Source organism: Chelonia mydas, chromosome 15 (assembly GCF_015237465.2).
Source record: "Chelonia mydas isolate rCheMyd1 chromosome 15, rCheMyd1.pri.v2, whole genome shotgun sequence".
Lineage (NCBI taxonomy): Eukaryota > Metazoa > Chordata > Testudines > Cheloniidae > Chelonia > Chelonia mydas.
The window spans coordinates 27,007,236-27,019,749 of NC_057856.1; the positions used below are offsets into that span (position 1 = coordinate 27,007,236).

The 12,514-nt window shown below is 39.6% G+C and overlaps 1 long non-coding RNA gene across 1 annotated transcript; it reads right to left on the minus strand.

Moving 5' to 3' along the window:
• LOC122463074 lies at nt 1-12,449 on the minus strand. The gene is made up of 3 exons (XR_006286054.1): nt 12,336-12,449; nt 10,187-10,359; nt 1-5,541 (listed from the first exon to the last, which is right to left on the minus strand). It is a non-coding gene; the product is annotated as an uncharacterized LOC122463074 (long non-coding RNA).
• Nucleotides 12,450-12,514: the final 65 nt, after the last annotated feature.

Genomic DNA, 12,514 nt, shown 5'->3' on the forward strand with positions numbered 1-12,514 from the left:
CAGTTTTTAAGAAAAAGTCAGGACACCTGCAGGAGGGCTTAAATACAGGATGTCTGGTCACCCTACCCATAAACCATACTTCAGGCACCTTATGGCCTTCGCATTGCCAGCTCTTGTGCTTTGTGCATAAGAACGGCAATAATGGGTCTGACCAATGGTCCATCAAGCCCAAAATCCTATCTCTGACAGTGGCCAGTGCCCAATGCTTCTGGCAGTTAGAGGTTTAGGGACACCCAGAGCACAAGGTTGCAAGTTTTGTGATACTTTTATTTTTTCTAAGTTTATAGCGGGCATGGTTGTGAAGTAAAGCTGGAAAGCATGAAACCTAACGGCTCAAACACCAGAAGGCAAAACAACACATTAAACCACACACAAAGAAACAACCTCCCTCAAATTTATTATTTAAAAAAAAAAAAAAAAACAAAACCTTTTTTTGGAGCTTGACTCAATTTTTGAACAGCTGGCATGGGCAATACTGTGTCTGTCCTAGATTTTTGAGGACCACATTCATGTTCGTCGGATGATTCCATGTCACACACCCTCCCACCTCACTTTAAGGGACATAGTGACCACCTCTATTTCAGAATTCATGCATGACAAGGCTTATTTTTAAGGGATAGTTCCCTACAATGTTATTCATGGTACAAAATCATACAGAAGACAAATGCATACATTTGTATCATAATGTATGATCCTTCACAGGATTACTGCTGAAATATGGGATAAAGTGTATTGTATATTGAGCTGTATAGGATGATAGACATGAAGTACCAAATAACAGACAGCCCTTAACATAAAGTCATCTTATTTAGCAGCCACAAATGATCATAACACATTGCCATGACCCCACTTAAGAAAGCAACGTAAATAAGGTGGGGCACAAAAAAAATTATGTTACCCCACGGACAGAGAATAAAATGTATACTTTTATTTAGAGTAAGGGAAACAACAAATATAAAGTCTCCACAAAAGAGAAGTCAACATGTTTTTTCTTCTGCAAGATCCTCCATTTTCAATCTCCTCAAAGCGCTACCATCAGCAGCTTGACAGGCAGGCTAACTGACTTCTTATATTTTTAAGCACTCTATGCAGAAAACATAGCTACATCTATCACAAAAACAGGGTCCTTGAAGACAAATAAAAGAAGTGTTATTTCTAATAGTACTTTGCATTTTTATAGTATCTTTCTTCTGAAGATGTAACATGGTTTTACAAGCAATTATTAATGAAGCCTCACAGATTCCCTATGATAAACATTACTATTCCCAATTTACAAAGTCAAAGTCAGTGACAGCACAAAGAATAGAACTCTGGTCTCCTGACTTCCAGTCACAGAATCATAGACTATCAGGATTGGAAGGGACCTCAGGAGGTCATCTCGTCCAACCCCCTGCTCAAAGCAGGACCAATGCCCAATTTTTGCCCCAGATCCCTAAATGGCCCCCTCAAGGATTGAACTCACAACCCTGGGTTTAGCAGACCAATGCTCAAACCACTGAGCTATCCCTCTCCCGCCTGGTGCCTTCCCCCTAAAAATTATAATTATAAAGCATATACATATAGCACCTAAATATGACAGTGATGAACACATTCAAAATGTGCAGACACCAATTCCTCAGTTCTGATCTTTTTGAAGAAAGTGATTGAATTTGATCTTTTCACAATTATCCTTAGATAAAAATAACAATCCTTGAATCAGCCCCATGGAGCTGGACAGTTTCAAAAACAAAAATATTCAAAGTCTTGATTTTCCTCTCACTTTGACCAGTTTTAGACCAGTATAAATCCCATGATTTAAATTGATCTACTCCTAATTTAACAATCAGGCCTTTGTTAACAGACTGGACACCAAAATGGAGACATTGACTTGATATGCAGAATAACCATGGGGGAACCTTTATTCATTGATTAAAACCTTTTCTACAATGTGTCCTCAGCTAATGAGAAAACATTTTCACAATAGTCATAACAAACAGTGATTAAAATATCCAATTTAGGATGAAAATGCCTTGCCCCCCCACCCCATTAGATTTTCTTAAAAGAACTAAAAGTCAGTAACTCCAGACAGATTGTCAAAATAGGACTCTGGTTCTACAAAGTAGGTTGTATTTAATTTCCTTTGTTTCTACATCTTTCATAGGGATCAAAGACATGCTTTTCATGTACTGTGACCTTTTTAATGTTGCTGACTGCAGATGTTCCTTGAATAAAAGCAGTATGATCAGAAAGAGTATTGGAAGGGAATATCACCAAGGATGTATGTAAAGTTAATAGCTGGATTCTGAACTGGTCCATATTTTAGTAAGTTCTTTGAGATTTAATTGTTCGATACTATTGATAATGGGCAAATTATTATATTTCTTACAAATCAGTACCAAATACGGGGTAATACTGAGTAACCTATTCAGTCTTTTCTAAGAGATTCACTACACTTTTCTACAACAGTGGCAACAATTTATTTTCTTTTAATAATGTATTCCAAAAGACACATAGGTCTGAAAACAATCACTGTATTAAAAGGGCCTAGATAAGATTTTTTTAAAAAAGACTTGTGATTTTGGTTGCTTCTGTTTTTGGGTACTCAACCTGAGACACCTTAATGGATCCAGATTTTCAGAAGGCACTGATCATCTATCCTCTGAAAAATCAGCCTTGTTAGGTGTTCAAGTTAGGCACCCACAACTGCTAGTCACTTCTGAAAATCTTGTCCTTTGTAGTTTAAAATAACAGTTGTGCTGTGATTTGGATCTTCCAGGTATGACAAATTTCTGCATGAACATTTATCTGCAAGAGGCTGTCTCTGCAATATATAAGCAGCTGAATGTGCAAACAGCAAAACAATGTACAGGGAGAAATCAAAGGTGGCACTTAAACTCAGATTCCCAGATGATTCAAGTGAGAGCGACAAAATTGATGGTACATTAACAGCTCACTGGCAACTCAAAAGGAACCTTTTTACTATGAAATTAACAGTATTACTGTTGCACTAGAGGGCTGTCGATATTTCAACTGGTGTACATCTTGAGGGTTTTAAAACTCACTTTAAAACTGCTAGAGGCTGAAATTATGCTTGCAGATTTTCAACATAAGAACAAATTTGCTTAAAAACTTACTCAAAAACTACTTTGGCTATTTTCTGGTTAGCTTCTGGATGACAGGGCATGAATTCCAAAATGGGTTGTCTACTAGTTTGATATTAGAGAAGGGGCATCAAACTCATTTGGAGGAGAGGGCCTAGTTCCAAGTTTAAGTATGGTCCTTGGGCCATAATAAGTTTTCAGTTCATGCTCCCCTCGGTCCACATCAGATCTGAGGCTTGCACAGAGACCAAGGGGAGAATACACACAGCCTTATATAGTAACTAAATGTTGCTGATCTCTTTCGATTCATACAATCCTGCAGGATGACAGGTGCTTTACCCCTTTAAAAATATTATTGTCATTTTCTGTTCTGGAGGATTATTGGGCTGCTACAAAAGAAAGAACCAGATCATTTTCATGGCATGGAAGAAACAATTAGTTTCACTCACTGATCAGCACCCTGACTGAATTGGCCTTGTCAACACTGGTTCTCCACTTGTAAGGTAACTCCCTTCTCTTCATGTGCCACTATCTGTAATTTTCACTCCATGGATCTGAAGAAGTGGGTTTTTTACCCACAAAAGCTTATGCCCAAATAAATCTGTTAGCCTTTAAGAACCAGACTCCTCATTGTTTTCACTGATCAGCAGAGATCCTAGAAATCCATTTGCCACAGAAAATCGCGGAAACTGCATTTGTACAGAGAATCTTTAGTTTTTACATATTGCAAAAAAATGAAAAACATTAACTAAAGTTTACTGAAAGTACCAGTGTCACTTATTCAATGAGCACACCCTCCCCTTCTTGAGGTTGATTTTTTGAATGTGCTTTAAATGTTCACAGCTAAACATACTCCGATAAACTGCTTCCAGCATATAGAGGTTCCTCAACAGCGTATAGGGGTTTGTGTTTTAATGCATCTCAAATTTCACTTCAGCCTCCAGACGTAATTAAAGTTATGAAAAGATGCTGAAAACTTTAAAAATCATGCCTAAATACCATGTCACTGAGTTTGGCAAGAACAAATTTCACATTGATGGTAATGTGCTGTTCTTACTATATGCAGCAAGGCATTAGATTACATTCAAAGGCAGACAATTGTAGAATACATGGAAAGTGCTAAACATAAAACATGCAAATAAACTAAAACAAGAGGTTGAAACAGCAGGGCCATTGACAACAGCAAAGAAACAATGCACTGTGACTGGATCATTCTATTAATTTTAATATAATGATTGATGGAACTGGTAGACTTTGAACTTGCTTAAAAATTGTAAATATATCAATAAAATAGTGTTCAATTTATACCTATATATATTTTGTGGCTAAGGAAACTAAAGTTCAGCGTTTCATTTTACTTGCAGAAAAAAGCCAACTGTTATGCTTTTTTTAAAATCAGAGAATTTTGGGTTTTTTTTAATCATGGAAAAAACTTAGGATCCCTGCTGATCAGTGTTCCTGCTGGTGGCTCTCCATGTAAACCCCCTGACTGTACTGGCAAATGTGCCCCCTGATGTCCTATATTTTACTCTCAAGGGAAGGTTAGACCCTTACTAAATAACATTTGCTTACAATTCTAAAATGCACAAAAATTGGAGCAAAGTGTATTCCCCCCGGTTACTGTGGCTGGATTGAATCCTCCCACCTCAAAGTCCAAGACTCATTCATACCCATTCATTTAAAGCTGCAAAACAAAATGAAGTATTTCTGTGAAGTTTGCTCAACCAGATTAATAAACTGAGCAGTGAATTAAGAGCGGAGGTACCATGCAGTGTAATAAACTGTCAGACACACATGTAGTTTTTCAGCTCAGACTAAGACATTTAAAACAACCTGATTTGTGTCTGAAGAACAGCTGACATCACTATCCCGCTCCCCTGCTATTTTAGGGATTTGAGTTTGATAAATATAACCTGTAATGCCATCCACTGTACAGAGAAAGGGACTAATATTCCCAGGCTCCTTAGTATTTATTTAAAGGCTAATGTTCTGCTAGACCAGAATGGAGTTTATTTTAGGCTTATTTGACTTGTTTTTATTTAGCATCAAAACCATCTGTCTACTTGACTTGTTAAACTTTTCTATTACAGAGTGGAAACAATGTTTGCTTTAAAATAAGTTTGTCAAGGACAACATTCTCATCTTTATCTGTAGCTAAGTCAGGGAGGAAACTCATGTGAGTAACAGCAACAGGATTAGGCCCCTACCAGAGAAGTATTCAGGAAGGCAGCACAGTCCAATGGTTTGGACTGAGAGCCAGGACCTCCTAATTCCAGCCCAGCTACCGACTCTCAGTGAAGCCTTGGGAAAGTTACTTAATTTTGGTGTTGTTCCATCAGTTATATGGGATAATGTTACTTACCTGCCTTGGTAAAGGCACAGGACAAGGTGGTCAGGAGACCTAGGTTCAGTTTGCAGCTTCTTCATAGACTTGTCACAATTTCTCTTTCAGTTTTCTTGCCTGTAAAATGAGGACAACTGGTGGTTTAAACACAGTTGGAGTATGTTTTGGTCAGTATTAGAATCACTTGGGATCATGACTCAAGTGAAAACAGAATTATAGATGTTTGAGATGCAATCCTGTATTTGCGTAATTCTACTATTTTTTTTGTTTAGGATTTTGTCCATTCTGATTTTAAAAGTCTGCCATAATGGGTCTTCCACCACTTCCCTTGGGAGGCTATTCACTGGTAATAGATCTTACTGGCAGGAAGCTTTTCCCTACTAAAAAGATAGTAGACATTGCAACATTTGGCAGGCTAGTTAAGAGTCCTTCATGTGGCATATTCAATAGGAAAATTATCTCACATTAATGTCTTCCTCAAAAGTATGGATATCAGTATGAACCTTATCCAGTTCTAAATTAGTGCAAGTACCTTACAAAAATTAAAAGATGTAGCCAGGAAAGTGTCTGACCCCATCCAACAAGTTTCCTCAACTTCACCCTAGCATAAAGAAATGTGTTGACTTTGCCAAAACACACACACAGCCAGGCCAAGATTTGCACTTAAGTAACAGTGCTACTGAATTGCTCTTGATGAAATGGCTTGATGGAATCTTAGTATCTTTTGCTCTGATGCATAGAAATATAGTTTTACAAGGACACTTAAGTTAAAAATCATATTGTTAAAAATGAAACAGTTTGTTGTGCTATTAAATAAGAGATTAGATGGGTAGAACTGAACTATTTTAAAAAGTAATGCTGTTTTCTTTTTGCACTTCTTTCAGGTACTAATACTATCACTTAGCTCTTATACAGCACTTTTCATCAGTAGATCTTAAAACACTTTACGTTCTTTAATGTATTTATCCTCAACACCCCTGTGAGCTCGGAAAGCTTATCATCACCCCCATTTTACAGATGGGAAATGGTGGCACAGACAGGCTAAGTGACTTGCCCAAGGGCACATAGGCAGTGATATTTTTAAATTTGATGAATTTTTTTAAAATCAAGTTTCATAAAATTTGTTGAAATCTACAATATTTTGTGACCTATCTTACCTTCCATGTGAGAATCACTTCATAATAATTAAATAACTTAATCTACCAGCACATCTGTGAAGGAGGTAAATATTATTATTGTGCCTGGTTTGTCTGTGCTATATACTCCAAAGTGTGCTGTTTGGAACCTGCTTTTCAAGTCGAATGTGTGCTGGTTTTTTTTATTTTTGTTCCTGTTTTAGTCTGGGTAGACTTTGCCTTTATTTTGTGCAGGAAGAAGTTTTATTTTTCTGTGTTCTTTGTGTTTATCTGTTGTTCTATACAATTTACTTGTGGATTGGATGTATGTGTACATCTTTGGGGAAAAAAAAATCTTAGTTTACTAAATTATCTGGTCCCACACTTAGTAAGACAGTGCTGCTTGCTTTAGCCAACACCTAACGAGTAAAAAGCAGCGTGATTAAAAAAAAAAAAAAAAGGCCTGTCAGTGTCACAGTTCCTGTAAGTTCAGAGAAACCCTGGTAAAACACTTAAGAAAATATTAATCATGAGAGAGCTGATAATACAGTATAACATGATGTGTTAGACAGCTCTCTAGTTTCTCTTCAGAAGTGGCAGATTTCAATGACAGAGATGAATAAAAAGAATATAAAGCACTTTAGGATCCTTCCAGATGAAATGTGCTATGTAAATGTAAGTCTTTATCATTACAGCACATGTGATGATAGATGTCTTCACTATTTCAAACAGAAAAAGTGCCGAACAGTGTTCCAGAGTTATGTATAAAAGAAGAACTGTTCAAAACCTCCAAGATTACGTTGTTCAGCTGGATAACCACATTTCTCAACATCCATTATTATATAGAATACTAATGTGAACATTAACATCTACAGCACTAGTCACATACATAGGACATAAAGATGTGCTTCACAGGGGAAGCAGATATAGATGCTAATTCCATACAGTCAATCTAGGGAATTGAACTGAAAAATAAAAATAAAGATAGCAGATATTGCTTCAGCAATAGGGCCATCCTGATGAGGTGTTTAAAGTGTGGTTCTCTTCTGAAAGGTATAAAAGTGGCACTTTTTACTCAACAGACCTGCTCCATGCACGTCTTCAGAGTTCCATGTGCTTTAGGGACTAACAGTAAGGTGACAAATCCTTGCTCCATTGAACTCAATGGCACAACTCCCCTTGACTTCATTGGGGTCAGGATTTCACCCAAGATGTGATTGCTTTTTGCTCAGGTTAACTCTGCAGAGTCAATACAGTTACAGGAGAGTTAGCTGGATTCCATTTCTCCTTGTGCATCATCAGATTTGTTCACTAAGTGCCAATGCATTAGACATATGTAAACCCAATTGGTGTCAGTGCACTGGTATGAGTGAAGATCACCTGTGCAACCACATTGTCTTCAAGAGGAGGGCAGATTTCAGCCTACACAACCATTATACACACACAAGAAGGGGTGGAGGGAGACAAAACCACAGATTTAATTCAGATCCAAAGCTGACTTAGAAATCTGCCATTAGAAAGTGATTGTAAAATGAGCACATGCAATATAGAATCACTGAGAGGTAAAAAGGATGGTGTCCCCCAATGTCATTTTTACAGTCACTTTCCAAAGTAGAACCATATCTTAAGTCATCGTTGATCTTCTTTCCCAAATGTGAAAACTAAGCATAAAAAGAACCAGGATCCTTCCTTAGACCTAATTTAAAGGAAACGCATAGACTTGTTACCAATTGCATCAAACCCGGAAAAAACCCAGAATGATAAAAGGTACCAAAAAAATCCACAAATGTCAATGTGTATCAACTTTCCTCCCTCTGCTTATAGAAGGAAATAAAGTAGGATTATACACATTTTAACAGAACACTGTATTAGAGGGCTAACCAAGTGATACAGTTGTAGCAAGTAAACTGCTCTGGGGTTTCAGGTAGAGTGGGGTGCACTGAAGAGACCGTGTCCTTAACAGAATAATGAATTTCTAGGGAGCAGGATGACTCAAGGAAACTGTCACACAATAAGAAGTAAATTCAAATCCACCCTAAATTAGTAGTGACTGACAGTTGTTACCAATGGAGGGCTGTTTTTTAAAATAGAGAACCATCCATTTTGTGGTCTTGATACAGTTACAGGCAGACAGTTGTTTGCCTAACAAAACTCAAACACAGCTGGCACTAATTAGTCCTCTTGCTGGCAGTCTCAGCAGAGAAGTCAAAGCCTGACAAGACCATAGGGACTTTACATGTGGTCTGTCCAGATCAGGTGTGCAGCATGTTGACAAAGGACAATGTGAAGAAGCTGGCACTGCTGCTGCCCATACTGTACCTAGTCTATGGAAATATTTCAGTCTCCAGTATGAGAGCTGAAACCTCTCCAAAATTTAAGAATTCGCACACAAAAGTTACAACTGGAAGTTATGTTATTCAGATATTGTTGATGGCGCTGTAAGCATTCTGATGTGCTATTTACAAAATTCAATGCGCCCTCTGGTGGTCATAAAGATAGCAAGGGGTTCTCAGGACAAATTTTTTTGGTGACTTCAGTGTGGGGCCACCAACTCTTGCTGGTGGCTGCTCTCATACTTTCTCCTAAAATATTTAATTAACTTTAGGAAAATCAAATAAATACACACACAAACACATCCAAATCATTGTAATTTATTTATTACTAGCTAGTAAATCTGTTGTGAAAAAGTGATATTAACAAACATAAGTATCACTTTTTCACAACAAGAAAAGGAGTACTTGTGGCACCTTAGAGACTAACCAATTTATCTGAGCATAAGCTTTCGTGAGCTACAGCTCACTTCATCGGATGCTTATGCTCAAATAAATTGGTTAGTCTCTAAGGTGCCACAAGTACTCCTTTTCTTTTTGCGAATACAGACTAACACGCCTGTTACTCTGAAATTTTTCACAACAGACTTACTCTGCCCTGGCAAGCCTGGGGACAAATTAAGCTGGATGGAGGGTCAGGGGAGGCAGTGGGGGCCAGGGGAGATGGCGGTGGTTGGCTGAGGGAGGCAGTAGGAGGCTGGAGCCTGAAGCCCTGTGACCAGAGCCCGAAGCCCCATGGCCAGAGCCCAGGGACAGATCCCAAAGCTGTGTGGCTGGAGCCTGGTGTCTGCAGTCATGCAGCCAGAGCCCAGAGCCGCAGCCCAAAGCCTCATGACCAGAGTTTGCTGCCCCCCACCCCAGCACTGAAGTCTAAAGCCTGAGTCCTACCGGCCCTGGAAAGGAAGGGAACTCACCAGCTCCCTGCACCTATAGCATTGTGCCCTAGCTGACGCCAGATGGGGGCAGAGCCCAACCCCTGTTGGCGGCCCCAGCAACCAAATACCAAGGCAGTGCATCCAGAGAAATGGGGGCGAGGAGTGGCACTACTCTCCCTCCCACCCCCGCAAATCACAGCCCAGGAGGCTGTGGCCACAAGAAAAGCCCCTGGTGGCTGCATGCAAGAAACACTGCAAAACACCTTGGGTGTTTGTAACTCTGAAATGTTCAAAACTCCAAACAAATCATTATGGTTGTTCTTTCAAAAGCTTACAACTGAGCATTGACTTAATACAGCTTTAAAATTTTACTTTGCAGAAAAAAATGCTGTTTTTAACCATCTTAATTTAAATGAAACAAGCACAGAAACAGTTTCCTTACCTTGTCCATTTTCTTTTAAAACAACTTTTTTTAGTAGTTTACATTTAACAAAGTACTGTGCTGTACAGTATTTGTTTTTTTTGCCTCTGCTGCCTGATTGCATACTTCCAATTCAAATGAGGTATGTGGTTGACTGGTCAGTTCGTAACTCTGGTGTTTGTTTCTCTGAGGTTCTACGGTAACAGGAATGAACTTGATCAGAAAAAGAAGAAAGCCCTGCATAATGATGCAGGGTCAGGTCACAAGCAGAAAATAATTGTTGCAAAAACATTCATCTTCAGATTATGACAAAACAGAAGAAGAGGAAGCTTCAGATCTTTCAAAATATCCTGCAGCCTAACCTCAGTTGTGCAGAACACCATAGGGAATTAGGAAAAGTGGCCACTAATGACTCGTGCACAGGAGTGAGAATCTTTTTGCAGGAGCTTTGTTGTATAGCTACCCCAATAAACTTGAGAGTGGCTGATGTGCCTACAGTCATTAATGGCCCTTTAACTGGGAAAGCAACATTGTCTATTGGTCAGACAACAGGTCTGGAACAACTAAGCAACTAACTTTGTGAGTTGAGTAAGCCTGTTTGCCTCAGTTTCCCCACCTATAAATTGGGTATAATGATTGTATATCTCAGAGATGTGGTGAAGTTAAAATTAACTACAAACATTAAAGTGTCCCAAAAGCCATAGAGTTCTTCCTAAGAAAAAAGGATATTTAATTTTACTCTTAAAAATACAATTGCAATAATGCATTAAGTGTTTATTTAGTAGTTATTCAGTATTACTTAGTTCAAGATAGCATCAAATAGTTGCATCAATTTATGAATCAAGAGATTTGATCAAATTAAGGGCCAAATTCTACCCTCACTTTGTATGTTGTTCTGCACTGAAGTCACTGAAGTTATGTTTACCCTAGCAATTTTCTTATTGGGAATTATTAAGAAAGGGATAGATAGTAAGACAGAAAATATCAGATTGCTGCTATATAAATTCATGGTATGCCCACATCTTGAATACTGCGTGCACATGTGATCACCCCATCTCAAAAAAGATATATTGGACTTGGAAAACGTTCAGAAAAGGGCAACAAAAATGATTAGGGGTATGGAATGGCTTCCGTATGAGGAGATGGGGATAAGACTGGGATTTTTCAGCTTGGAAAAGAGATGAATAAGGGGGGATATGATTGAGGTCTATAAAATCATGACTGGTGTGGAGAAAGTAAATAAGAAAGTGTTATTTACTCTTTCTCATAACACAAGAACTAGGGGTGACCAAATGAAATTAATAGGCAGCAGGCTTAAAACGAACTAAAGGAAGTATTTTTTCACACAACGCACAGTCTGCGGAATTCTTTGCCAGAGGATGTTGTGAAGGCCAAGACTATAACAGGGTTAAAAAAAAAACTAGACAAGTTCATGGAGGATAGGTCCATCAATGGCTGTTAGCCAGGATGGGCAGGTGTCCCTCGCCTCTGTTTGCCAGAAGCTGGGAACAGGTGACAGGGGATGGATCACTTGATGATTACCTGTTTGTTCATTCCCTCTGGGGCACCTGGCATTGGCACTGTGAGAAGACAGGACACTGGGCTAGATTGACCTTTGGTCTGACTCTGTATGGTCGTTCTTATGTTCTAAGACCTTCCCTAGTTGCCCTACCACTGATACAGGCCTGCTGGTGGTAGCAATGATGGGAGTGCTAGTGTCCATGGGCCACCAGCTTTTTAACTAATGTGTCCTGTAGACCTGCTCTGAGTAGGATACGTGATAAGGTGATTAAAGTGCCAATGGCGAGTCTACACTGGAGCGCCCATTACAGCGATTACCATTGGTGGAGCTGCAATAGTGGGAAATGCGAATATTCCTGGTAGACAAAACCTCAGCATACAATATGCTCAAATCTACCCATGCATACTGAAGTCCGTGGGGATTTAGCCTGGGCGTGAACTGCAGGACTCAACGGCCCAAGCACCTACTAAGGGAGGTGCTACAGAGACTAAAGAATGTCTGGGCCCGGGCACCTATGTGGGGCCCGGAGCATGTTGCTGTTCTGAGGTGTACAGCACCTAGCACAGTGGGCTCCTGGGCCAGGGCGCGGGCTTCTAGCTCCTACAGCGACACAAATAATAACTGACAACAAGCTATGGACAGACTGACCCCATCTCACCCTCCCTTCTTCCAGTCTGGAGACACACACTGGGGGCCCTGCGACCCCCCGACCTCCGCCATGACAGGGACCAAGCCAGCCCGACCCCATCCCATAATGCCCCGGGGCTGGGGCTTGGCCTTTTTCCCGTGATGCCCCGCGGCTGTGGCTTGCCCTCTCCCATGATGCC